This window comes from Crassostrea angulata, unplaced genomic scaffold, assembly GCF_025612915.1.
Source record: "Crassostrea angulata isolate pt1a10 unplaced genomic scaffold, ASM2561291v2 HiC_scaffold_221, whole genome shotgun sequence".
Classification (NCBI taxonomy): Eukaryota; Metazoa; Mollusca; class Bivalvia; order Ostreida; family Ostreidae; genus Magallana; species Magallana angulata.
The window spans coordinates 399-6,000 of NW_026441774.1; the positions used below are offsets into that span (position 1 = coordinate 399).

General features: G+C 33.4%; 1 long non-coding RNA gene across 1 annotated transcript; it reads right to left on the reverse strand.

The window, feature by feature from the left end:
- Positions 1-2,099: 2,099 nt before the first annotated feature.
- LOC128169810 (uncharacterized) lies at positions 2,100-4,035 on the reverse strand. Its single transcript, XR_008241603.1, has 3 exons — positions 3,954-4,035; positions 3,002-3,053; positions 2,100-2,432 (listed from the first exon to the last, which is right to left on the reverse strand). It is a non-coding gene; the product is annotated as an uncharacterized LOC128169810 (long non-coding RNA).
- Between the last annotated feature and the right edge of the window lie 1,567 nt (positions 4,036-5,602).

The window sequence follows — 5,602 nt, forward strand, 5'->3', positions numbered from 1 at the left end:
TTTTCAAAAGCAGTGGTTGTATTTCGGAAAACGAATTAGTATAGGGCAGTACGCCTAACGTAATAATTACGTTGGTGATACCATAACGTAACGTCCAATGGCGAACAACGTCATAGGCAAACATCAATGACTTTAAATGCCAAATAAAGGTATAAAGAGTTGTTGAATCATCACGAAACTTCGTATCTTAATTCTTCTAGTCTGTGCCTACATAAATCCACAAAAAAGTAAAATTGTGAAAAATTTGCCATAAGGGCCCTTTTCTCATGGGCGCAATCATATATATATATATATATATATATATATATATATATATATATATATATATATATCAAGCACAGAGAAATTCACCTTTTTGGAGCTCCACCTCCGCCCAGGCCGGGGCTTGAACTCACGACCTCTGTAACCCATTCTCCTAGCAGTGAGTGGCCACCGCACTAACCACTGGGGCATCTAGACAATACAAAAATCTTGCTTTCGACGACGAAGGGTAACTAACGCGCTGCGCAGGACAGTTAAGGCAACATTTTGCTTTTAAACAGCAGTAAAAGGAGGTCGTTTTGCTTTTGTCTATTCATTTCTGCATAATGAATAGTTCTAAACTATTTTTGGTGTTATTGTAAAGATATGGGTCTCCTTTACTTGACCATGTCTAAATTTGTCGGTCACGTGACTTTTTAGGGTCACGTGGGCGTCTTTTAGACAAAAATCGTCAATGCTAAAATGAGACAAAAAGTTCAAGGGTAAGGCAAAGAAATTTAAGAGTAAGTAATATGGCAACATATTCAAAATTATCCATACATCATAGAAATCAATGCTCATTCAGTTGTAAAGTTTACTAGTTATGAAAATTTCTTTAAAAACTGGCTACTTGTTCCTAAAATAGTGCATTTTTGTATATCTTCATTGCAATTACAAAGTAAACCTTCATCTCTCAACAAATAAGCATCAGTTTTTATAAAGAACTCGTAAAAGGGAAGAAAATCATACCAAGTTTGATAATATCTATAGCCGTCTTGCACTTGAACTTTTGCATTTAATTTCTTAATCTAGAAGTCCTCTCAAATCAATACACATTTCAAACGCACAAGTGATCCCAAAAGGGGAGGTAACTCTTTGAGCGATAACTCTTTTGATATAGGCGCGATGTCATTTTATCACATAAACCGAATTAATTTTAGGATATGTTTCAACAGTACATTATGTAAATGGTTATTTAAACATAGTGCTTCTGTTTTATTTATTTCAAAAGAGAAAAGATGGTAACGATGAATCGTCCGCATTTCCTCTGTTGTATCATGGATGTAAACAAAAAACCGTTGTGTATCAGTTCTCTTGGTTAACCGCATTGGCGGAGTTATTGGTTTCTTAATATTTTGTTAGTAATGGGAGAAAAATATACAAGAGCTAATTGTACACAATTATTTGAGGGATTAGATGTCAACAGAGACAAATGAAGCCCCTGATATTAATAAACTATATAACTAAATTGTTCTCATAATATATATTAAAAAATAAGATATGGAGTATTTTTTTCATTATTTATGTGCAGCCTTTGCCCAATGACTTATTCTATAGCACTGCTTGGGTCTGTTATTCTGGGGAGGGGGTTCAAAGGGGTAACTTTATTCTGTTTGCCAGGGGCCAGGTACCATGGTGTTTTACTATGTAAATTGTGAATTAAATTAGAATTTGCCACGGGGACTATACATGTAGATCTGCCCATGTATGAGGCCTTTTCCTATCCCCCATAAGCAATCAACAGTATTCACCTTTGTATTACACATGTTTCACTTGTAATTTAAACACTCATTAAAATTGACTTTTATTTTTATTCAACACATGCAGAATGATTCAGATTAAGGAGAGGGGGAGGGTTAGCATATCTATTCATTCACAAAATAAATTATAAACGCTCATTTCTCATTACCGAGAAAGGAAAGAGTGTGTAAATCCTGCAACAAGGCGATCAAAAGCCATTTTGGGTTCACATCAATATATTGAATTTAAATAAGTCTGAATTCTCCTATGTGAGATACTCTCTCTCCCGCCCATTTACATACCATCCCCTTTCCACTTCTCAAACAAAATTATATATATATATATAAACAATTATATTTGGTTCATTTGTTTTATTAATTCAAGAAGATATTAAAAGGGACTTTTTGAAAAAAAAATTCTGTGACAACATTTAAACCTGACATATGCATGCAAACTCAAAATTGCAATTTCTTTTTATGATGTCAATGTGTTTATTGTATGACTTCTTAGTTCTGGTCCTCTTCTCTCTTCAAAAACACAGTCTTCCTGTTTCTAAAGTTCAGGTTTTTCTTTCCATCATTTCATCTTGTATATGACACCAGGATAAGGGTGCGGGTAAATGATCACCAATAAGAACATCATTGTAAATCTCAAGACAAAGCAGGTACCAGCTAAATTGAAAATTATATATATTTCAGTAAGTTTAACTTGTTATCAAAATGGCTGAAAGACTGAAATGAAGGATTTTCTACAATTTGATATTTAATGGAATTTATTTATTTTAATAAACATTTCATTATGTTTAGATGTGCATTTAATTTTGCACAAATTCAAATACAGCTTTTCAGTTTGATCGATTTGAAATTATTCGCATCCTCACCCCTGATATGTGCATGATATTAGTTTAATTGCACCCCTTTATTTTACCCGGCCTGACCTTAAAAATGCACACACCTCTCTCTCTCTCTCTCACAACTGATTTGATTGATTGATATTATATTATGCTGGTGCAGTCAGTGTGAATTAAAAAATACCATGTATTGTTGATTTGTTGATGAGCAATATTCAAAATTGTAGATTTATAAATAACATAGGTTTATATCAATCATTTTAAAACATTAAATGAAACCATTCGTACTTGAAAATACTTTTTCTAATTGAATTGTCTCATAGAATAATCAGATTGGTCATTATTTCAATGATAAATTATTGAACTTATACATGTATGTTATTTACTTACATTTTCTTCCAGCCTTTTTTTTTCAAATCAGTGTGACACTTTTCAAATTACTCTGCAAATAACAAAATATAATTATGAGAAGTCATACAATTTAATTTACATGCATATAAGGATATGTCAACAGTAATTTGAACATTTTTGTGAAAGGTCTACATTATATATTATGCATGGATGGGTAAAATGACCAACACTTCAAATTTTATTTGAAAGTTACATATGCACCTTTTACACAAACAATACCATATATGACCATGAATGTAGATTCCTCATTTAGGGAAAATCAGATGGAGACATGCAGTCATTTGTTTATTATTATTTGGGTTTTTTTATTACCAATAGTACAGCATCATAAGTATGAACCCAGGTGATTTCAAGATTTCAAACAGTGTTATGGACGTAGTAATATACTGAGTTCTAAAAACAAACTAGTAATAATTAAGAATTAATGTGCATACACATCTTAATATATCAACTGGATGAATGTGTAAACAATATAAATGAACTGTCATGGAAGAACTTTGAACACAGTAGAAAGGTGTTATTGATCAGCTGTTCATCAATTTCCAGAAAATGAAATCAGCATCTTTTAGCCTGCACTGTACTGATTTTCAGAAAATCAAATCAGCTGTTTTCACACAGTCTTTGTATTAATTACTTACAAATTGAAATAAAAACAACAGCTGTGTAAAGCTAAATATTGTCAGTACAGGTACTATGAACTGATTCGTGTCGATTGGTGAAAATGATCAACAATTTAACGGACTGGCAATAAAGCTACATGTCCAATGTACATTGTATAGGCCTAAATGTAAACAATGCAGTCTCTCCTCATGTTTTGAACAAAACAACACATTAAGTCGATCAGAAATGCATCAACAGTATAAAATCACAATAAAATAGTTATTGAGCTATCTGGTATATTACAAATACACTGTATATCTAATCTACATACCTGATAAATCATCAAAAGATCGCCATCATCGGGAATACCAGCTACACGTGTTTACATCGTCTGACAAGCGGTTTGGGACGCATATTCACACCCATACGACAGATGCGTTATGGAAATTCTTCGTATATTCTGATTGTTGTAAACTTATAAAAACACACATGAGTGATTCGTAGTTATATTTGCTTATGAAGTATTAAATCAGCCGTATTTTATGCTTAAACTGCTGTTTTCGGTATATATTCTATATATGGTAATACAGAGGCGGGGCGTATATTATGACGTCATAACTCATTATCCCTTCATTAGCATATCAAAACGATGTGTTGCCTTATCTGTCCTGCGTGGTCGCTCACTACACGGTCGTTTGAGATACAGGTGGAATGCAGTTAAACGACAATTTGAGAAGATCGGGCCGATACACATTGAAAAAAAGCTATGAACTAATTGTATCTATCAAAAGAAATGTGTGCATACATGCAAAATGCACGTAGCATGAAGAGAAAACAAAATGTCTGACTGTACACAAGATGTCGTTTCAGATAAAATATCCGATGGCGTGTTCGGTTAGACTTGCATATAGAAACATGTGCATGAGCACATAGAAGTAATACCTGAATAGAAAAAATGAGTTAAATAACTTTATAACAGTTGATAACTGTCTAGACTTTAGGAATGAAAAGCCTTTTTCACAAAGATTATTATATTCCCTGTAAAGATGCACATGTTTGTTACTTTTAAAATCATTATCGCAAAAAGTAAAAGGCTTTAGGCCACGACCACATCATTGTAAAAGCAAGCACACCATTCGCAAAGCTTGCAGATGTATTTTTTTTAAACAGAACCGTGGAAAAAATAAAGCGTTCTGTTTAAAAAGCAAACTGAACCGATCCGTGCAACTAGTGTTCTGTACATATCCTAAATGACCATTAACTGACTTATTTTAGATGTGTCATTCCGGCTGCGAGATGTTACCGTCACTGTAGGGCTGACAGATTCAGATGTCAACACTCTCTGTGGTTTCTTTGCTGGTCCCGGTACCGCGTCACAGCTGGTCGTCATCGACTGTCCGACGTCACCGCAGGGAAGATTCGTTAAGATCTCCAAGACAAGAAAGTTTCTTACTCTTTGTGAAGTTGACGTGTTTGGCGTCCCTGTCTAACCATCAAACTATTTGGTGTCATAGATAAAAAGTTACCGTATAAAAATACATGCATTTGTTTGTGCATCCCCGGATAATTTATTATGTATCTTTTTTTTTAATTCAGCTGGACAAATCTTACTTATGCCTTCAGTCAGTTCAAGCATACATGTATCTTTTACAACATATACCACAGCATACAATGTGACAAAGCACTGCTTTAGAATCCAATTCCATAACATATAATCTCATGATTGCCAATCATCATATCATTCCATAGCATAGCATACAGCATGATTTAACGCGCTTTTAAATGATTTTATTTTCGAGAAATAATGTTAACATTACAGAACAGTGATGGGTTTTGGCTTCTTATCATTTTAATTCAAATGTGTTGAACTCTTCTGCATACAGAGGCGTTTCCAAGCAAATGTCATATCATATCATGACACATTTTATCATTAAGCCTTTCATTTCAAATTTTTATAGCATATCATTATATAAGTATAGC